The sequence below is a fragment of the Hyperolius riggenbachi genome, chromosome 6, assembly GCF_040937935.1.
Source record: "Hyperolius riggenbachi isolate aHypRig1 chromosome 6, aHypRig1.pri, whole genome shotgun sequence".
Classification (NCBI taxonomy): domain Eukaryota; kingdom Metazoa; phylum Chordata; class Amphibia; order Anura; family Hyperoliidae; genus Hyperolius; species Hyperolius riggenbachi.
Genome location: NC_090651.1, coordinates 125,943,576 through 125,967,248, shown reverse-complemented (window position 1 = coordinate 125,967,248; position 23,673 = coordinate 125,943,576). Strand labels below are relative to the sequence as shown.

Genomic DNA, 23,673 nt, shown 5'->3' with positions numbered 1-23,673 from the left:
TTCCTGGACCGGATGGGAAATTCTATGCAATGAAAGCCTATGAGAATGGACACTGTCCGCTCTCACTAGGCTAGTTGCTGCATCAGCTTCGCACGGCTCGCTTGCTGCTGTGACGTAATACTTGCGTGTTCCCACAGATCGCCGCCGCTCGGTCCCTCAGGCACAGCTCGTCACCGCTTGGTCCATCTATATTCAGCCCAGTAGCTGGTATTAGCATGGGGCTCTCCATTGAGCTGCAAAAGACTAATGTGTATCCTTAGAAAGAGGGAAAATTCTCATTGGTTCATAGTGCACCAATGAAAATTCTCCGTTGCTAGGGAGAGATGGCCTAATGCAGCCTATGGAGAGCCCCATACTCCTGCTTGCCTCCGGTCTGAATATAGACAGACCGAACGGTGGTGGGATAGATGAGCGGTAATGCAGATGTGATCGATGCAGGACACATGATCGAAGCAGAGGGTGAAATTTCTGCAAGGGGACGCAAAATGAACAGAACTGTGTCCGTCTTGCATCCGCTCTAGTGTGAAATGGTCCTAAATCCAGTGTGCTGCCTGCAGTTGCTGGAGAGCTATTTTAGCCTCAAACAATTTTTGCTTTTTTTTTTTCTTTACAATCCTCTCAAGCTGAAATACAACCTTTTCCTCCAGGATATTCCTCTCGGCCCTTCGTAGGGAGCATTTGCGTAGCAGTTCCAGCTGCACTAGCTGCTTCCACTCCAGTTCCTCAGAGTCTGGCTGGATTTCAGTTTGTACGCAGTTCTGTACCTTAACCTCAGCATAGGTTTTGACTTCAGTTTGAACTGCAGATTCTTTTCTTTCCTGGCAAAATACAGTTAGACGCTGTTGCTCTTTCACAAGCCACTTCTGGTCTGCAATCACAGAGAAAGCCAAGTCAGTTATAGGATCTCTTATAAATGGCAAACATTATTATTATTATTATTATTTATTGTATTTATAAAGCGCCAACATATTACGCAGCAATAAATATATACAATGATACAAGGATGACAGACATAAGGTTATACAACATAGAACAAAGTTATACATACAAATTGTACAAAATACATGATCATGCAATATGGGCTGGTTAGGTAGGCCCAGTAATACAAGTACAGGCTGTCATAGGACAGGAGCACATGATCCTGTAGATTACACTAGGGAGTGGAGGACCCTGCCAGAGGCTTACAATCTAAAGGGAGGGGTGGAAACACTAGGGGGGGCTGTTAAATATTCCTTAGAGAGTTACTGTGTGGTAGGAGGTGGGTAGGCCATCATAAAGAGGTGGGTTTTGAGGGCTTGCTTGAATGTGTTGAAAGAGGGAGCAAGTCTGATGGGTGGCCTTAGTCAGATTCTGATTTAGTTCAGAATCTGACTAAGGCCTAATTCACATTACCAAAGCAGGAGAACACGTGTTGCTCTGCAGTGGGTTGCTATGTAGTGTGATTCTGGGGTTATTCATACACCACAGAAGAAACTGCAGGAAATAACTCCAATTTGTATTTAAATACACCAGCAGCCTGGAGCTCACAGGTAGCAAGTACAACAAACATGAATAGTCAAATGCAATCATTCAAACCGTTGAGACCGGCATTGCTATTTTACCACAACCTTATTTTTAACGTTACACCGATGGCAGGCAGATGAGGAGGGAAATATTCCATGTGGTTGGTGGGTAAAGGGGTGGGGCACCAGACACATTAAGGGTCCTTTTCCACTTGCAATCGCAAACGTGCTTGCAAAAGCTTATTTTTCCCACTTGCTGCGATTGCGATGTGAACCATTGTGAGTGAAACACAATTGCACCAATAATTGTGCAGCCCGCCGATTGCGATTTGCAGAAAATGAAAACGCGCTAAATGGATAAGTGCACGGTGATTTACTTGTAATTCACGGTGCACTCGCGATCAGCAAAATGGCAGCGATTGCTTTTTTAAGCAGATTGCGGCTAGTGGAAAAGGTGCTTGTTCACAACACAGTGTACTCGGTACCCTCCCTAGTGCCCACCAAACACAGCGTTTATTTCCCTATTCATGTAATTTGTTGGCTATTGGGGCAAGTCTGAATAGGGCTCCGCATACATATCCAATTTTAAACTGGCCAATTTTAGCACTGCCATGTACTATGAGGGCCAACAGATTTGGAATACTATGAACAGACTCTGTAGGTATGCTCTCATACTACATGGAGGTGGGAAAATTGGCCAGTGAGCTGCACATAAAAATTATAGGTGTGTGTACGGACCTTAAAGGAGGTGGTGGTAAAATAGCTGTGCAAAATTAAAAAGGGCCCTCGGCTAAAAACTCACAGCCAGTAGCTAACACAGCATACCAACATAAACGGGATTATTGGTGCCACATATCCAACACAGGCATATGGGATAAGACCCTCTGCCGGCGTCGAGGCCAATCTCCTATGCTAATGGTGGATGCATCTACATCCTACACATACAATGGGTGTATCCACAACTGGACACGTCTGATATAGGATAAAAAGCCTATAAGCCAGTTTACTAACGTGTCAGATAGTATATATGCTTTCACTTCTGCAGCTTCTGAAAATTTAGACATGCAGTTTTCATGTGTTATCTACTGATTATATATTTTAAGTTTATAAGGGTTAGGGTTTCTTAAATATCAATAAAGTCATTCTGATATCGGTTATATTTTGTGAGCCTGTAACCAACCACTTCCGGACCACGCTGATTGAAATGTACGCCCTGTTTAGAACCCCTTAATCCTGCCAGGGTGTAAATTTCATCCATTTCCACCACACGCTTCTGCCACTCTTGCTGCTGCATCCCCTCGCTCTATCATCAGTATGAGGGCAGAGCTCCATGAGCAGGTCAGGAGCAGTTTTCATTCGTTTCTGACCCTGTGATCACTGTCAGCCAATCACATTGATCACAGGGTCAGGAGCCAATGAAATCGGCTCCTGACCAGCTCAGAGAGCTCTGCCATCATAGGGACAGCAGAGTGAGGGGGCTACAGCGATGGGAAAGCAGTGTGAGCAGTGGTAGCAGCAGGTCAGTAAGCCGTTTTTTCAAACCAGAAGTCTCTGGTCCTTAAGGGGCCAAAGACTGCTGGTACCGAAGTGGTCAGGCAAACCAAACCTGACCTGACTTTCAGCCTGCTGCAGGTCTGGTGAGAATTACATGAACAGGTGAGCAACTACTAGAGGAAAAGCAGCAGGACCGTTACCTCACATATATACATATGGTACAAGTGGCAAGTTTACATTTAGGCCCCTCACACACTGTTGCCCGCGTTATTTTTTCATGCTGCTTCAAGGGCTGTGGAATCAGAGTTGGAGTCGAAACAATTTTGGGGTACCTGGAGTTGGAGGTTTCATAAACTGAGGAGTCGGAGTCTGATGATTTTTGTACCCACTCCACAGCCATGCAAGGGCTGTGGAGTAGGATTTGGAGCAATTTTGGGTACCTAGAAGAGTCAGAGTCGATGTTTTTGTAAACTGAGGAGTCGGAATCAGATGATTTTTGTACCAACTCCACAGCCCTGGCTGCTTCCCCACCGCAAGGGCCATGCAGATCTAAGGAGACTTAGATTTGTGTGATGACTGCCAAAGCAAAGGCTGTAGCACATTACTGCATGATCCATGCCTACCACATGATTATGCAGCAATGCAAGTCAATGGGCTACGCATCATGTGTGCATGACTGAAGGGAATCCCAGGGACTTCCTTCCTACCCAGCAGGGAGTAGCTGGGGAGCGGCTCTAGGCATATGACCCTCACGCTGCACCGTGGCGCAAGGTCATATAAAGGCTGATTTCTGCGGTGCAATGCAGTGCTTGCACTGCTGTTAGCTATGCAACCAGCCTAAAAGTAATGAAAATGATCTTACTCTCTTGTATCTGCTGAGTGAGCAAGGACCTCTCCATCTCCAGTGCCTTCCCCCGTCACCTGCTCTGCCTGTATTTGCCACTTTAAGTCTTCCACCTCCACTTGCTGCTGATAGGAGGATTTCTACTCCCTTATTTGCTGCTGATACTCCTCAGACACAGCCGCCGTAGTCCTGCAGAAACAAATAAGCAAAAAGTGCTTTCATAATCCTGTTATGTGCCTCAAGCCAGGTCCCTTGTATACATGTGAAGCTAAACGGCATGTGATGACATCACCAAATCATCTCTCCCATTGCATTCTGGGAAGCTCAATTTTATGAACCACTGGATGTGAATGATTAAAAACGGGATTACAGACTCCAGACACTGGTTGATCTATGGGATCAATTTTTAAAGCCCAAGATAGCACAGTTTTTTTATGTGCAATTAACGGGATTATTTTCAACCAATTATGCATTAACCGTTTTGTAAAACATGTTGCTGGTCTTGCAAAAAGGAAAAAACAGCCATTTGAGTGTTCTTCCCTGAAATGTATTTTAGTTGGGTAAAGCCACAGCTATGTGGTAAAAAGTAGGCGAGTTCAACAGTGGGTAGTGCCATATGCAACATATTTAGTGCTGTAGTTCCGGAGCTCATTTGTGTGCTTAATCTGCCCTGGGCACCCCATAGGTTATTACACTTTTTCAGAGCTCTTCAAAGTATGTCCCAACTTTACAATACTTCTGTATCATAATCCAATTCCAGAAACCCAAAATCTCCACCACCTTTCTAGGTCCCCTCCATCAAATGTGATTTAGCGTTGTTGGTTTTCTGTAGCTTCGCAGCGCTTATAACTATTACTGCTTATATAGGGCAGACATCTTCCACAGCGCTGTACACAGCATATTGTCTTGTCACTTAACTCGCCCTCTGAGGGGCTTACAATCTAATCAATACCATAGTCATGTGTTTATGTATGTATTGTGTAGCATATGTATTGCAGTCTAGGGCCAATTTAGAAGGAAGCCAATTGTGGATGGAAACCCAGAGTGCCCAGAGGAAACCGACACAGACACAAGAAGAACATACAGACGCGTGCAGATAATGCCGTGGCTAGGATTGGAACCAGCGCTGCAAGGTAAGAGTGCTATTCACTACCCCACTGTGCTGCCCATACCTATGACTGCTGACAGATTGGGGCAGTAATGAGGTAGCAGTAATCAGGCAGCTGCAAATTAGGAGCTATAAAATTGTGCAGTAGCCCTTTTTTTAATTGAGCAAAAACTACAATTTATTAAAAGACAAAGAAATGTTTTTTGTTTTGTTTTGTTTGAGGGTGGGGGGGGAGGCTTTACTTACTTTATCATTTCAAGGCCGTCAGCGAGCCATATTTATCATAAAGGATATTTATTACTATTCACACCGCAGTCCATGCACACATGCCCTAACACAAAATCAGTTAGAACTGGCAGGCCAAGGTTTAGAGAGAAAGAAGGGACACTCTAGTGCAGCCTTTCTCAACCTTTTCACCCTGGAGTAACCCTTCAAATACTTTTTGGATCTCAAGGAACCCCTGAAATTATTTTGCAGGTGGCATGGTCTTTAAATACTGGTGGGGTAGTTAATGCCCTATTACAGTGCCCTTCATTATAATGTATCTTTATTCTAGTGCTTTTTTATTAATGTGTTCATTATTATTCTGACCACCAATTTTGTGCTTCTTTTTACAGTACCCCCTAATACAGTGTGCTCTCTTTCATACTTGACCCAACACCCACGATAGGGAAAAATGCCATGGAACCCCTGCAGAGTACTCAAGGACCCTGGGGTTCCAGGGAACCCTGGTTGAGAAAACCTGCTATAGTGGAAGCAATGATTCTCTATATATCTCAATAAATGTTACAAACATAAAAAGTAGGATATCAGGAAAGTTATTTTGAAAATTCCCAATCTCCTGCAGACATGTGCAATACTCCTATTATGTTTTGCATTACACTATATAAGCAAATAACGGCATTATGCTGAGCCAGCGCTTCAGTGTCTCAGAGAATAAACTGCACTGTGGATCTATTGTACTTTCCCCTGCATTAAAAGGATACCTTAGCGCAAAAATAATTTAAAAAAGGGGGAGTAGTCATGTGTAGTGGGCTCTAAACTTACTTCCTGGTTGGGGTGATCGCGGCTGACTGCGCAGCCATTACCCAGTGGCACGCCTCTTTTGATTGCTCCCGGACCGCTCTGCGCATGCGCACTACGTAGTTCTGACAGTGAGCATGCGCAGAGCGCTCCTGGCTGCACATAGTGCATGCATGGCTGGCAGCGCCTGCGCAGTCAGCTGCAACCGCCCTGACCAGGAAGGAAGTTTGGGGAGGTTGGTAGGCACTACCGGAAGGGGACAGAGGAGAACGGGGGGAGCGGAGGGCATAAGGAGAGCCCACTAAACATGCCTGCACCCCGTTTTTGCATTTTCTTTTTTTGCGCTAAGGTATCCTTTAAAAAGGCCATACACTCGGTATCCTTTAAGCAGGCCATATACTCATCGATTCCTCTCATTGATATACGGCCCGATCAACCAACCAATTAAGCGAATTTCGACCAAAATCGCTCAATTGGGTCAATCAATCCAGGTGAAAAATTTAGGTTAACAGATAGGGAGCGCGTTGCTAGCAGCATTTTAGTTGGCGACTGATTAGCGTACTCTCACCTGTCCACCGCACAGCCCAGTCTATGCTTCTCCCCAGCATCATCTTCACTTCCGTATCCCCAGGTGCCTGTGTGGCATAATACAGTGGATAGACACTAGGGGCCTGTAGTGGTCACAGTGCCCCTAATGCAGCCATAGGCAAACTACAGCCCGCGGGCCGGATACGGCTTGCAGGCACTATGGAGCCATCCTGTCAAAAGAGGGCCAGATTCTGCTCCTCTCCCTTTCTCCCTCCCGCCGTGCAGAGCATGTACAAGAAATCCAACTCACCCTATCACACTCCCAAGGGGAGATCTCCATGGTAACGGTGGTGTCATGCGAACTGTCATTACATAGTGTGTCACATGATGCTGCTGTTGCCATGGAGATCACCACTGGAGAGTGTGATAGGGCGAGTTATACCCAATCCTTTCCTGCAATTCTTCAGTTTGAAGGAGGAGAGAGCGAGCAAGCTACAGTCGAGAGGAATGTGGCCCGATCCTTAAAAAGTTTGCCCACCCCTGTGCTCTAGTGTCTGTCCTCTGCATTTTATCCCACATGCGCCCAGGAAAACAGAAGTGAAGAAGACTGAGCAGCCACCGGGAAGAAGCAAAGACTGAGACCACATGGCGGAGAGGTGAGAACCGCAGGGTGGACACTAGGACCCAGCAAGCACAGATAATCAACGATTTCATGCTGAAATAGATAAAAAATCTGTGTGCAAGCAATCGAACAGATAGATAATATCTCTGATCAGAGAAGGATCTATCTGCTGGCCATATCGACTAATGTATGGCCACCTTTACTATATAATCTCACTAGCAGAATGCCAATATCATTCTACACAGAATGAAAGTCACTGGAACAGCAATATTTATATACACTGCTGTGCTAGATAATATGTGCCTCACTGACTAACGGAAATTTGGAAGACACAATCCCTTAATCCTTTAAGCCTCATCTACATGCGTAGATAAGGCTCTGATCCGGCGGCTTGATTAGCCGCCGGATCGCCTCTTCCGCGTCCCCGCACGTGCGCCGAATTCGATACCCGCTCGTCCCCGCACCGCGCATCTTCCGCTCAATTCCATGCCATTGTCCCCTCGCGGGGAACGAGCAGGGAATTGGCGGTAGCAAGATCCGACCTGTCAGATCTTATCAATCGAGCCACATCAGCGGCTCGATTGATAAGCCACATCGCCGCCTCATCTACGCGTGTAGATGAGGCTTAAGACTGTAAGGGCTTATTTCCACTATCGATGTGGATGCAAAGCGATCACCTTGCATCCCCTGCAGGTACTTCCGCTTGTCGTCCGTACAACTGGATGCAGTGTCATGCGGCTTCCCGGCGGCGGCTATGGGGAATTGGATGCGTGCTGCGGAAAACTGCAGCATGCTGTCCATAAATTCCCCAGCGTTTAATCGCGCTGGATCACGTAGGTCAATTCGCGTTAATGGAAACTACTCCATTGATGTGAATTGGTTGCAGTTTCTTTACGTTGCGGTGTGGTTTCCGCATAGCAACATGTGAAGTGAAAACGGCCCCAAGCCGTTTTGGCCAGGGCTCTCTCTCTCTCTCGTCTCACAATGCTGTGTAATGGGTGTGCACAGAGCAGGGGACAAGGTCCTTCAGCACCCAAGGCTGAGACACCAAAGTGCGCCCCCCCATCCCTCCCACCCCAGCCATCACACACTGATTGCTATTAGACTAATAGGCCCCCAACCTCCCCAGCACCTTAATCTCTAGTTATATGGCTTGCAGTCACTGTCATGTATCCCCTTTTCTTATTTCTTTCTGCTTCAAACACTATTGGGAATGACAGCTGAATGAGTTGTGCACCCCCTCCTACACTGCGCCCTGAGGCTGGAGCCTCTCCAGCCTCTGCCTCGGCCCGGCCCTGGGTGTGCATACCTCCTACCCCTGTGTAAGAATCTGTACTTCATTTGTTCATTGCATCACATCACATGTAATCAATCACCATTATCTGGTATTGTTAACTGTATTGTTTATACCTTGTACAGTGCCATGAAATATGCTGGTGCTATAGTAATCGATAATAACAACACATCTTGTTTAGAATTCATACGAGGGTTGAATGAAAAGTAATGCCTCCACCTCCATAACTTGGGTTTGGATGGGAATATTTTAATAAATCAAACACAGAAATAATCCTTAGAATGTGATCTTTAATATTCAATATTCACTTTTCCACATAATCACCAGACAATTGGATACATTTCTGCCAACGATGAACAAGTTTCCTGAAGCCGTCACAAAAGCAGTCGACACTCTGTTTCCGCAACCAGCTTCTCACAGTTCTCTCAACTTCTTCATCGGAAGTGTAATGACGTCCCCGAAGACTTTCTTTCATTATCGGGAACAGATGGAAGTCAGACGGCGCCAAATCTGGACTGTATGGAGGATGCCGTACGGTGGTGAGGTTCAGTCTCTGCAGTTCTGCTGTGGTGACATTTGATGTGTGTGGTCTGGCATTGTCATTGCCTGGTTACCCATCGTGCACAGATCTTCCTATAGCCAGGCAAAGCAATAATTTGACCCACACGTTCTTGTGAAATGCCTATTATGCTTGCAATTTCCCTGTGATACGGCGATTGTCCTGAAATCAGTCTGTCAACTTTCTGCCTGTGAAACTGTGAGGTTTCTGTCACAGGACGTCCAACTCTTTCTTTGTCCCGCAAGTCAGATGTTCTCACCTCAACATCTTTAAATTTACTGGCCCAATGACGCACAGTACTCACATCAACACAACCACCATAAACAGCTTTCATTCTCTGGTGAATCTCCTTTGGGGTGACACCTTCTGCTGTCAGGAATTCAATAACAGCACGTTGCTTAAATCACATTGACCGACCTTCTGCGCAGGGTTCCATACTTTGCACTGCAACACAACACAACCGTCCAACGCTAAGGCTTCCTACCAACTGGAACTGTAGAGGAGAGTCTACTGAACAATCCAGTACTTGCCACAAACCAGTGCTGCCATCTGTTGACGAGTTATGGAGGTGGAGGCATTACTTTTCATTCAACCCTCGTAAGTCTGTGGCACATGTAAAGTGAGTTTATGATCATCTGCAGCGAACCAAGTGATAAACTAGGGCAATATTAATGTGCTAGCCAAATACATATCTTCTATTTTGCTCTGTTACAAATGTCTATTTACCATTAGTACTGCATATTTAATTCATTCAGGCTTGCTTTAACTTTTCAAGTTGAGAAGAGGCCTATTTAGGCATTTTTGGTGGATAATAAACGGGGATTTCTGTCAGAGGCATTTTCAAATAATATATATACAAATGATGGGATAGCTACCAAATACTCAAGCATCTCACCCATTGCAGAATACATCCAATAGAAAAATTATGGGGAGCCACTGAGTATATAAAAGTGAAAAAAAAAACTTTATTAGCACAATATCATACCAAATATTAATAATAGCCCTTTCCCTTCCCATTAAAACCAAACAGCTGAGTCCCTATATCTTGACCCACCCTTACTAGCTAATTGGAGTGCACTCCATTAGGTCCTATAGTGATAGGAAATAGCAAGTTCTTCAGGGCCCTCTTTGGAGGTGGTCTTTAGTATATAAATTGGAACAGCCGCCTTTGAAGTATGAAGTAAAAGGTATGCATCGGTGCGGAAACTGTGATATTTGCACCTATGTGGAAAAGGTGACAAGTTCTGCAACTCTGATGGATCGGAGAGCTTCTCGATAAATGACTATATATCTTGTACCACAGAAAAGGTAATCTACCAATTGAGATGTAGCTGCAATAAATTCTACATTGGAAAAACATACAGACACCTGAAAAAAAGGATACAAGAACATGTGAATAATATTAGGGAAAAAAAATGAAGAGTCCAGTTGCGGTGCATTTTGAAAGGTATCATAATTCAGACCCAAAATACCTAAAGGTGAAAGGAATCATATATAAATTAAATATCAGCCCTAGGAGAGGGGACTTTGATAAAGAGTTGTTAAAAAAAAGAATCATATTGGATTTAGAGATGTAAATCCATGTTTCCATATGGTTTAAACAGTGGATTAAATTTGAAAGTCTTCTTATAAACAGCCACTAGATGTCGCACCTGTGCACCTCAAATTTAGCCTGTTTGTTTTTAATGAACTTTACACTCTTGAATCGCGCAATATAAGGGGAAGGAAATACCACTGACGTCAAGTCTGAAGAAACCCGGAAAGGGTGAAACGCGTCACGTGCCTGCTGACGCCGCTCGAGAAGTCCATGCTCCACTAAGCAGTGACGGCCTCCGCCATCTCCCCCAACCTGGCGTCCATCTTTCTGACCTGGAGTATTCTCAGCAAGTTATAACCTGACCTATTACCCGGCACAACCCGGCACGCAGGGAAACCAGCAAGGCCAGCTGGCGGTACCCGCCGCAGGGGTGATCTACAACGCCAAATGGACTTTAAACGGATACGCGAGTACCGGTAATACCGGCTTAACTTGAAACACGGAAAGTGTCACTGGGGTGTGCATTCTATGTGCACGTAATGAGATGGCGTGTAGAGGCTTAGTCTTACATTGATGTGCAACATACGATTGTGTGATGGAGAATTTTGGATACTTCAAAGGCGGCTGTTCCAATTTATATACTAAAGACCACCTCTAAAGAGGGCCCTGAAGAATTTGCTATTTCCTATCACTTAGCCACTTACATACCTGATATTTTTACTCTTTCAGACAGAGAAAGAAAAAAAGGAACACAGCATAGTTATTTGTGTGCTAGGCACTGTACATACACATGTCTATCTCATTATGTCACATTTCAGTTTGGGCATCCTTTAAGAAAAACAAATCTAACTTCAATTTTAGCTCTATAGTTCTTTATAGTGAACTACACCGCAGTAACTCTTCTCACTTGTCAATAAAACAGCAAATGATGTCCAAATAAATATTACAATTTCATATGCAATATTTATTTTTTTCTGATTTATTTATTATTAATCTTAAGTAAAAGTAGATTTTTTTGTACTAATCCATAAAACAAAACCACTATACACTGCCTTAAAGGAAACCTGAGATGGGATTAATTGGTGTATTTATACTTACCTGGGGCTTCCTACAGGCACACGAGGTGCGCGATAGCATCCTTGCTATCCTCTCTAATCACTTGATATGCCCCCCCTCCGGTAATATGGCCGGCCTTCATCAGTACTGTGGAGGTGCAGAAAACTCCAGAGAATGAGAGTGCTGCATGGTGAGGAAGCGCATGACTAGCTGTGACTGGCCAGCTTACCCGGGGGGAGGGGATTATATCAAGTGAACGGAGCGGCCAGAGAGGAAGACAAGGGAGCCCACACATCTCATGGGGCTGGAGGAGGCCTGAGGCAAGTATAAATACACCCATTAATCCTGGTCCTAATAACAGGTACACTTTAAACTGGGGTTCAGCAATGGCAGCCTCCACATTTCTGTAAGCAGTTTCCTTTGAGACACATCTTACACGGTATTCAGCCTACCCTACACAACTTTATCAGGTGCAAGTAGATCTTACACCCTGTACAGACATTCAGTAAGTATTGCCTGGAGAAAACAGCATGTTCTGTTCTAAGGAGAGGCAAGAGAGATAAGTGGGAGGTGCTGAACAACAGCAGCAGCTGTTTAGTGATGAAGCACAGCAGGCTATTAAATAGCATGGGACACCTGTACTGATGCTAGATTTTCACTTAAATCTTTACAAACAATTGCCTTAAATGATTACCATTTAGTATTTATATAGCACCAGACATCTTCAGCAGCACTGTACAGAGTATATTGTCAATTAACTGTCCCTCACAGGGGCTCACAATCTAATCCCTACCATAGTCATATGTCTATGTATGTATTGTGTAGTGTATGTATTGTAGTTTAGGGCCAATTCAGGGGGAAGCTAATTAACTTTTCTGTATGTTTTTGGATGTGAGAGGAAACTGGAGTGCCCAGAGGAAACCTACTCAGATGCAGGGGGAACATACAAACTCTGTGCAGATAATGCCCTGGCTGGGATTAGAACCGGGGACCCAGCAATGCAAGGCGAGATTGCCAACCAGTACGCTACTGTGCTGATTAACATCTACCACCTGCATGTAGATTTTAACTGCTTGCCGACTGTGTCACTCCGACAGGCTTGGCCGCAGCCCGAGGACCGCCTAACGGCGATCGGCGTAAAGTCCTGGGGCTTCATTTTGCAGGAGATCGCGTGCGCATCTCCGCTTGGTAGGCGGAGCTCCTGAAGCCTATGACAGACGATCACAGTGATTGGCTGGAGGAGGGAGGGAGGGCTTACAAAAAAATATATATAAATAAAAGGGAAATATTTAACCACTTGAGGACCTAGGGCTTTCTACCCCTTAAGGACCGGCCACTTTTTTTCCATTCAGACCACTGCAGCTTTCACGGTTTATTGCTCGCTCATACAACCTACCACCTAAATGAATTTTGGCTCCTTTTCTTGTCACTAATAAAGCTTTCTTTTGGTGCTATTTGATTGCTCCTGCGATTTTTACTTTTTATTATATTCATCAAAAAAGACATGAATTTTGGCAAAAAAATGATTTTTTTAACTTTCTGTGCTGACATTTTTCAAATAAAGTAAAATTTCTGTATACATGCAGTGCGAAAAATGTGGACAAACATGTTTTTGATAAAAAAAACCCATTCAGTGTATATTTATTGGTTTGGGTAAAAGTTATAGCGTTTACAAACTATGGTGCAAAAAGTGAATTTTCCCATTTTCAAGCATCTCTGACTTTTCTGACCTCCTGTCATGTTTCATGAGGGGCTAGAATTCCAGGATAGTATAAATACCCCCCAAATGACCCCATTTTGGAAAGAAGACATCCCAAAGTATTCACTGAGAGGCATAGTGAGTTCATAGAAGATATTATTTTTTGTCACAAGTAAGCGGAAAATGACACTTTGTGAGAAAAAAAAAAAAAAAAAAAAGTTTCCATTTCTTCTAACTTGCGACAAAAAAAAAATGAAATCTGCCACGGACTCACCATGCCCCTCTCTGAATACCTTGAAGGGTCTACTTTCCAAAATGGGGTCATTTGTGGGGTGTGTTTACTGTCCTGACATTTTGGTGGGTGCTAAATTGTAAGCACCCCTGTAAAGCCTAAAGGTGCTCATTGGACTTTGGACCCCTTAGCGCAGTTAGGCTGCAAAAAAGTGCCACATATGTGGTATTGCCGTACTCAGGAGAAGTAGTATAATGTGTTTTGGGGTGTATTTTTACACATACCCATGCTGGGTGGGAGAAATATCTCTGTAAATGACAATTTGTTAATTTTTGTTTACACACAATTGTCCATTTACAGAGATCTTTCTCCCACTCAGCATGGGTATGTGTAAAAATACACCCCAAAACACATTGTACTACTTCTCCCAAGTACGGTGATACCACGTGTGGCACTTTTTTGCACCCTAACTGTGCTAAAGGGCCCAAAGTCCAATGAGTACCTTTAGGATTTCACAGGTCATTTTGAGAAATTTCGTTTCAAGACTACTCCTCACGGTTTAGGGCCCCTAAAATGCCAGGGCAGTATAGGAACCCCACAAATGACCCCATTTTAGAAAGAAGACACCCCAAGGTATTCCGTTAGGAGTATGGTGAGTTCATAGAAGATTTTATTTTTTGTCAAAAGTTAGCGGAAAATGACACTTTGTGAAAAAACACAATTAAAATCAATTTCCGCTAACTTGTGACAAAAAATAAAATCTTCTATGAACTCGCCATACTACTAACGGAATACCTTGGGGTGTCTTCTTTCTAAAATGGGGTCATTTGTGGGGTTCCTATACTGCCCTGGCATTTTAGGGGCCCTAAACCGTGAGGAGTAGTCTTGAAACGAAATTTCTCAAAATGACCTGTGAAATCCTAAAGGTACTCATTGGACTTTGGGCCCTTTAGCGCAGTTAGGGTGCAAAAAAGTGCCACACGTGGTATCACCGTACTTGGGAGAAGTAGTACAATGTGTTTTGGGGTGTATTTTTACACATACCCATGCTGGGTGGGAGAAACACCTCTGTAAATGACAATCTTTTGATTTTTTTTACACACAATTGTCCATTTACAGCGGTATTTCTCCTACCCAGCATGGGTATGTGTAAAAATACACCCCAAAACACATTGTACTACTTCTCCCGAGTACGGCGATACCACGTGTGGCACTTTTTTGCACCCTAACTGCGCTAAAGGGCCCAAAGTCCAATGAGTACCTTTAGGATTTCACAGGTCATTTTTGTTTCAAGACTACTCCTCACGGTTTAGGGCCCCTAAAATGCCAGGGCAGTATAGGAACCCCACTAATGACCCTATTTTAGAAAGAAGACACCCCAAGGTATTCCGTTAGGAGTATGGTGAGTTCATTTTTTGTCACAAGTTAGCGGAAATTGATTTTAATAGTTTTTTTTCACAAAGTGTCATTTTCCGCTAACTTGTGACAAAAAATAAAATCTTCTATGAACTCACCATACTCCTAACGGAATACGTTTGGGTGTCTTCTTTCTAGAATGGGGTCATTTGTGGGGTTCCTATACTGCCCTGGCATTTTAGGGGCCCTAAACCGTGAGGAGTAGTCTTGAAACAAAAATGACCTGTGAAATCCTATTTTTACACATACCCATGCTGGGTGGGAGAAATACCTCTGTAAATGACAATTGTTTGATTTTTTTTACACACAATTGTCCATTTCTCCCACCCAGCATGGGTATGTGTAAAAATACACCCCAAAACACATTATACTACTTCTCCTGAGTACGGCGATACCACATGTGTGACACTTTTTTGCAGCCTAGGTGCGCTAAGGGGCCCAACGTCCTAATCACAGGTCATTTTGAGGCATTTGTTTTCTAGACTACACCTCACGGTTTAGGGCCCCTAAAATGCCAGGGCAGTATAGGAACCCCACAAGTGACCCCATTTTAGAAAGAAGACACCCCAAGGTATTCCGTTAGGTGTATGGCGAGTTCATAGAAGATTTTATTTTTTGTCACAAGTTAGTGAAAAATGACACTTTGTGAAAAAAAAACAAAAATCAATTTCCGCTAACTTTTGACAAAAAATAAAATCTTCTATGAACCCGTCATACACCTAACAGAATACATTGGGGTGTCTTTTTTCTAAAATGGGGTCAGTTTCTGGGGTTCCTATACCGCCCTGGCATTTTACGGGCCCAAAACCGTGAGTAGTCTGGAAACCAAATGTCTCAAAATGACTGTTCAGGGGTATAAGCATCTGCAAATTTTGATGACAGGTGGTCTATGAGGGGGCGAATTTTGTGGAACCGGTCATATGCAGGGTGGCCTTTTAGATGACAGGTTGTATTGGGCCTGATCTGATGGATAGGAGTGCTAGGGGGGGGGGTGACAGGAGGTGATTGATGGGTGTCTCAGGGGCTGGTTAGAGGGGAAAATAGATGCAATCAATGCACTGGGGAGGTGATCGGAAGGGGGTCTGAGGGGGATCCGAGGGTTTGGCCGAGTGATCAGGAGCCCACACGGGGCAAATTAGGGCCTGATCTGATGGGTAGGTGTGCTAGGGGGTGACAGGAGGTGATTGATGGGTGTCTCAAGGTGTGATTAGAGGGGGGAATAGATGCAAGCAATGCACTGGCGAGGTGATCAGGGCTGGGGCCTGAGGGCATTCTGAGGGTGTGGGCGGGTGATTGAGTGCCCTAGGGGCAGATAGGGGTCTAATCTGATAGGTAGCAGTGACAGGGGGTGATTGATGGGTAATTAGTGGGTGTTTAGGGTAGAGAACAGATATAAACACTGCCCTTGGGAGGTGATCTGACGTCGGATCTGCGGGCGAACTATTGGTGTGGGTGGGTGATCAGATTGCCCGCAAGGGGCAGGTTAGGGGCTGATTGATGAGTGGCAGTGACAGGGGGTGATTGATGGGTGGCAGTGACAGGGGGTGATTGATGGGTGATTGACAGGTGATTGACAGGTGATCAGTGGGTTATTACAGGGAAGAACAGACGTAACTAATGCACTGGCGAATTGATAAGGGGGGGTCTGAGGGCAATCTGAGCGTGTAGGCGGGTGATTGGGTGCCCGCAAGGGGCAGATTAGGGTCTGATCTGATGGGTAACAGTGACAGGTGGTGATAGGGGGTGATTGATGGGTGATTGATGGGTAATTGGTGGGTGTTTAGAGGAGAGAATAGATGTAAACACTGCGCTTGGGTGGTGATCTGATGTCGGATCTGCGGGCGATCTATTGGTGTGGGTGGGTGATCAGATTGCCCGCAAGGGGCAGGTTAGGGGCTGATTGATGGGTGGCAGTGACAGGGGGTGATTGATGAGTGGCAGTGACAGGGGGTGATTGATGGGTGATTGACAGGTGATCAGTGGGTTATTACAGGGAAGGACAGATGTAAATAATGCCCTGGCGAATTGATAAGGGGGGGTCCTGAGGGCAATCTGAGCGTGTAGGCGGGTGATTGGGTGCCCGCAAGGGGCAGATTAGGGTCTGATCTGATGGGTAACAGTGACAGGTGGTGATAGGGGGTGATTGATGGGTAATTAGTGGGTGTTTAGAGGAGAGAATAGATGTAAACACTGCGTTTGGGTGGTGATCTGATGTCGGATCTGCGGGCGATCTATTGGTGTGGGTGGGTGATCAGATTGCCCGCAAGGGGCAGGTTAGGGGCTGATTGATGGGTGGCAGTGACAGGGGGTGATTGATGGGTGATTGACAGGTGATTGACAGGTGATTGACAGGTGATCAGGGGGGATAGATGCATACAGTACACAGGGGGGGGGGGGGGGTCTGGGGAGAATCTGAGGGGTGGGGGGGTGATCAGGAGGGGGCAGTGGGCAGGGGGGGAGATTAAAAAAAAATAGCGTTGACAGATAGTGACAGGGAGTGATTGATGGGTGATTAGGGGGTGATTGGGTGCAAACAGGGGTCTGGGGGGTGGGCAGGGAGGGGGTCTGATGGGTGCTGTGGGCGATCTGGGGCAGGGGGGGGGGAGAAATCAGTGTGCTTGGGTGCAGACTAGGGTGACTGCAGCCTGCCCTGGTGGTCCCTCGGACACTGGGACGACCAGGGCAGGAGGCAGCCTGTATAATACACTTTGTAAACATTACAAAGTGTATTATACACTTTGTATGCGGCGATCGCGGGGTTGACATCCCGCCGGCGCTTCCGTATAGCCGGCGGGATGTTGCAGCGGGCGAGCGGTGACAGGCGCGTCACGGATGACGCGATCGCTCCGCCCATGCCCTTAGAAGGACCGCCGCCTCTGTGGGTGAGCCGGTCCTTCAGGGCTCCACTTTCCGGCCGCCTCTGTGCGTTAGGCGGTCGGGAAGTGGTTAATCAAAAAATAATCACAAAAATATTTATAAAAAAAACAAAAACAAACATTGGGGGAGCGATCAGACTCCACCAACAGAGTGTTCTCTGGTGGAGAGAAAAGGCGGGGGAGGGGGGGGGGGTTTAATCACTTGTGTGCTGTGTTGTGCGGCCCTGCAGCTTGGCCTTAAAGCTGCAGTGGCCTATTTTACAAAAAATAGCCTGGTCTTTAAAGGGAACCTTAACTGAGAGGGATATGAGTGTTTCCTTTCAAACAATACCAGTTTCTTGGCAGTCTGCTGATCTCTTTAGCCGTATTAGTGGCTGAATCACACACCTGAAACAAGCATGCAGCTAATCCAGTCTGACTTCAGTCAGAGCACTTGATCTGCATGCTTGTTGAGGGACTGTGGCTAAATGTATTAGAGACACAGGTTCAGCAGGAGAGTCAGGCAACTGGTATTATTTTAAAAGGAAAAAATGCACATCCTTTTAGTTTAGGTTCCCTTTAAAGGGGGTAAATCCTGTGGTCCTGAAGTGGTTTAAGTGAACCAGATGGGAAACCAGAAGGGAATAAAAGTGCCCCTGGGAAGTACTTACCTCTTGAGGGGGAAGCCTCTAGATCCTAAAGAGGCTTACATTGTCCTCAGCAGAGGCAACCCAGAGCTGGGACCCCTGAAAGCCCATTTGTTGCTGCTGCGTACAGGCGCACTAGCAGCTTACTGCTCGGCCTCTCTGAAAGCTGCCTGAGCGGAAAGCCACTAAAGGCAATCGTCATTGTTTTGGTTAGTTCAGGGGTGCCAGCGCTGGATCGCCTCTGTTATGCTGGGTACACACGATGTGATTTCCCGCTCGATCCGCGGGATCGATTATTTCTGACATGTTCGATTGGGTTTCAATCGTTACAGCCGTCGATTTTGCATGTTAAGTGTGCAAAAACAACGGCCGTATCGTTCAAAACCCGATTGAACATGTTGGAAATAATCGATCCCGTGGATAGAGCGAGAAATCGCATCGTGTGTACCCAGCATAAAGGAAGATGGGGAAGCCTCATTAGGATCCAGTGACTTCCTGCTTCCGATGTAAGTATCTGTTTTTTAAAATGACAGATTCTCTTTTATGTAAACTGTCTCTAGTAGACAGATGTTTATAAAGCCAAACACTCAGATTATGAAGTCGCTCTCTGTAGATCAGAATATAAGGGCAAGACCCCTCCACCAAGGGTGGACAGCTTGCAGTAGTGGACAGATGGGGAGTTCAGTGGTTACCTTTGAGTTCCGGATCCATGCTATCTTCTCATCCTCATCCAGAATGATTCTTGCTCAGTCTGCATTCTACCTAAAAGAAAATGAAAAGACTTGAAAGTGAATTTCCAGTTTAATATAACAATACATAACGTCTTCTAACAGTAAATGTGACTGTCACTGCAAACTTGAATATATTATGCCTGGAAAGCAAATCTATAGACATGTTCTCATCAGAGCACATAAAAAAGCATACATTTGATGCAGTGAGTGCAGGGTATTGGTCCAAATGTTTCCCAATACCTGAATGGTCGAATACATGTACATGAGCCCTTTGTAGCCTTCAGAAGCACTTCATGTTACCTGAAAAAGGGCGGCTCCACACTGCGCATGCGCCAGCGCGCACACTTGCATATGCACTGTACAAAGCCACCCGTCTTCAGAAAGCAGTTGGGACACAAGCACTTTCAAAGCCTCCCTAGGCAGCAATATAAGCGGGGATGGCAGGGTTGGAACAAGATGTCCCATATGAACCCCCCCCCCGAATACACAAAGCTAAAAGAAAAACGTTTAATTACCTGTGGCTGCTTCCAGCCCTTTGCAGTTCTGTTCCCTTGCTTTTATTACATGACCCTCCAAGTCAGCCGCAGAGCTCCTCTGGAAGCTGGGCAGTTGCGGGCTACTGCACATGCACAGCCCCGGGCTGCACGCCTCCTGATCGCCTGCGCAGTAGCAAGGTTTACGTGCATGAGAGCACATCAGGTACATACAGCTGACAGAAGGGCACTGCAGCTGACCAAAGGTCACAGAATGAGGCAAGGGCACAGAAAGACTACAGGGAAAAGTTAAATTGCTGTTTTATTTTTGTGTTTAGGTTTGCTTTAAGCAAAGTTGAACTGATTAAGAAACCAATCTACTGGTAAGTGCCTAATCACTCAAATCAGAACATCCAAGTAATATATTATTCAATTAACGCAAATCAGTTACAAGGTTAAAACGACAAGCAATACAACTAAAGAACACCAATTATGCACTGGTCAAAGGGTAGGATATACTGGCACCAAGTGAATAGTCAACTACAGATCCAAAGTATAAAGAAGTGGGTTGAATTGTGATGACAAGATGCCTGGGTGACCAAAATGGCAGGTCTGGTGGACAGTTACAGGTACATAGTAGACAGTACCTACCAAAAGTGATCCAAAAAAAGAAGAGGAAGAGCCAGTGAAGTGGCTGCAGGGTAAGGCCCTGTTCACATCATTAAATGCGGATGGCCGTGCGTTCGGAACGCAATGCATACGAATGCACGCCATTTGCGTTTGTATGCATTGTGCGGCTGATGTCAGCCACACGTTTTGGGAAAAAATGCGTGCGGACCGCACTGGTCTGGAACGCATGCAGTGTGAACATCACACAGTGCAGTCTATGCACTTTCTGATATAGTGCATGTCTGCTTCCTGCACGCGTTGCCGAAATCCGGACGTCAACGTGTGCAGTGTGAACGGGGCCTAATGGGTGCCCAAGACTCACTGGCAGGCATAGGGAGCAAAGGATGGCCATTCTGACCCAACCATAGAAGAGCACTGTGGTATTAAATTGCTGTAGAACTTAAAGGGAATGCGAGGCGAGAGGGATATGGAGGCTGACATGTTTATTTCCTTTTACTGGGCACATCTGCCTCTAGTACTTTAAGCAATAGACCCTGAAGAAGAATGCAGATCAGGTGTCTGACAAATCTGACAATATTAGCTGCATGCTTGTTTCAGGGGTGTGATTTAGACCATAGTGACCAGGAAAATGAGCAGGACTGTGAGGCTAGGTTCACAGTGGGACGTTGTGTTGTGATGCGGGGTTAAAGTTTCAACATCACAACGCAACAAAAAAGTCACATCACATGCAATGAAAAGTACCGTATTATTTGGACTATAAGACGCATCTAGTTTCAGAAGTCAAAAACCAAGGGGGAAAAAAAAAATTAAACCTGGTGCCTTTCCCCCCACAGCTGTCTCAAAGCTGTCCAGCACTGCCCAGCTAAACTAACCCCAGCTGCCCCACTAGCTACACTACACAACCTACACTAAGCTGAACTGTCCCCACAACCTACACTAAGCTGCACTGTCCCCACAACCTACACTAAGCTGCACTGTCCCCACAACCTACACTAAGCTGCACTGTCCCCACAACCTACACTAAGCTGCACTGTCCCCACAACAAACACTAAGCTGCACTGTCCCCACAACCTACACTAAACTGCAATGTTCCCACAACCTACACTAAACTGCAATGTTCCCACAACCTACAAGAAGCTGCACTGTCCCTACAACCTACACTAAGCTGCACTGTCCCTACATCCTACACTAAGCTGCACTGTCCCTACATCCTACACTAAGCTGCTCTGTCCCCACAACCTATAGTAACCTACACTGTCACCATAACAAAGCTGCACCGTCCCCACAACCTACAGTAACCTACACTGACCCCACAACCTACAGTAACCTACACTGACCCCACAACCTACAGTAACCTACACTGACCCCACAACCTACAGTAACCTACACTGACCCCACAACCTACATTAACCTACACTGACCCCACAACCTACACTAAAGGTGCCCATACACTCGTCAGCTTGGCAGCAGATAGATAAGAAATGCATCTGATGATCTATCTGATGCGTTTTTAGAACATTTTTTACCAGGATAGAATTCCAATAGATTTCAGTTTGAAATCTATTGAAATTCGATCTGATGGCATTTTTTTGCCATCAGATTTCCATTAAGGCCAATGCAAAATGATAAGCAATCTCATCAGATCGACCTAAATTTTCCACCCTGCCGTTCGATTGAAATCCATCGAAATCGTTCGAAATCGGCCATCGATCGGTCGGTTGGCCAACCAATTTGCAATAGATCGATCGATCGGTCGGCCAGAAAATCGCCTGAGTGTATGGGCCCCTTAAAGCTGCACTGTCCCCACAACCTACACTAAGCTGCACTTTCCCCACAACCTACACTAAGCTGCACTTTCCCCACAACCTACACTAAGCTGCACTTTCCCCACAACCTACAGTAACCTACACTGTCCCCACAACCTACAGTAACCTACACTGTCCCCACAACCTACAGTAACCTACACTGTCCTCACAACCTACACTGAACCCACAACCTACAGTAACCTACACTGACCCCACAACCTACAGTAAGCTGCACTGACCCCACAACCTACAGTAACCTACACTGACCCCACAACCTACAGTAACCAACACTGACCCCACAACATACACTAAGCTACACTGTCCCCACAACCTACACTAAAGCTGCACTGTCCCCACAACCTACACTGAGCTGAACTGTCCCCACAACCTACACCAAGCTGCACTGTCCCCATAATCTACACTAAGCTACATGGTCCCCACAACCTACTTTTTTCTCACAACATAAACTGTCTTCCAACATGTAATGCATAATACTTGCAGGGGACATCGGTCCAGGTGTCTCACCTGCGGTAGAGCCGAGCCTGCAGGATCCACATGGACAGAGTGAGCGGTTGAGAAGCAGCTAAGCAAGATGATCAGTGCGTGGTTCAGGAGTAATAATGGCGGAGCCGGTGTTGGAGTTTCTGCAGGAACCGCCCATTAGGACGATTGGTGCGCGGATGCAGAGGAGTGACAGCGGTGGAGCAAGAGCCACTCCACGTGGGCGCCCCGAATAGAGCAAGCGGGTGAGAGGCACCCCAACAGGAAGATTGGTGAGTTGAGCCACAACAGGAGCCACATGGTGAGAGTGTGAGCCATCCATGTCATGCTGGATGCACAGAAGCAGGATGCAGGACTTTGAGCCCACAGCTGGAATAGGTGAGGGCTTCCGCACTGTCCTGCACCTGCCTGTGGGGGACACCTGCCTGACTACATTCGGACTATAAGATGCAGGGGCTTTTCCCCCCCCCCACACTTTTGGGGGGAGAAAAAGTGGTTCTTATAGTCTGAAAAATTATGTATGCTTCCCTGTATCTGTTAAAGTCAGTGTTAAAAAGTTCCGTACTGCAGCAGCACATTACCTTAATGCAACATTTACAATGCGACTTTAACGGCGCACTGTGAAAATGCAGTGCGGTATCTTGCGTTATATCACTATATAAACGCAGGAAAACAACGTCCCTCTGTAAAACTAGCCTAAGGCAACTGGCACTGTTTAAAAGGAAATAAATATGGCCACTTCTATAGGCCTCACATCTCGGGTTCCCTTTAAAGTATTGAAGTAAACCTGAGGGGTAAAATAAGATTTCTAATTACCTGGGGCTACCTCCAGCTCCTGTTTGTCAGCTCTCAATGTCCTTCTGGTCTGATCCGCTGTACTTCTGTGAAGTTTGTGATCCACCTTGGTTGCAGGTCACTGGGCATGTGCTGTTCCAGGCTATGCACTTCCTCCATCAGGAGCATTCTGCATATCAGAAAAACAAACATTGGCTGGCCTTTAGCACTCCATGACAATGATGGTCCATCAGGACCAAGACATAGTTATGTCTGCTGCAATCCATTCAGAGAAACATCTGGCTACACTACAAATCACTGGTATTCCAAGTAACAGTCACAA

General features: G+C 45.7%; 1 long non-coding RNA gene across 2 annotated transcripts; it reads right to left on the bottom strand.

Moving 5' to 3' along the window:
• Positions 1-319: 319 nt before the first annotated feature.
• Positions 320-23,520, bottom strand: LOC137522542 (uncharacterized). Of its 2 annotated transcripts, XR_011022327.1 has the most exons (4): positions 23,373-23,520; positions 19,109-19,178; positions 3,859-4,029; positions 320-868 (listed from the first exon to the last, which is right to left on the bottom strand). It is a non-coding gene; the product is annotated as an uncharacterized lncRNA (long non-coding RNA). The 2 variants fall into 2 exon arrangements; XR_011022326.1 differs by lacking the exon at positions 3,859-4,029.
• Between the last annotated feature and the right edge of the window lie 153 nt (positions 23,521-23,673).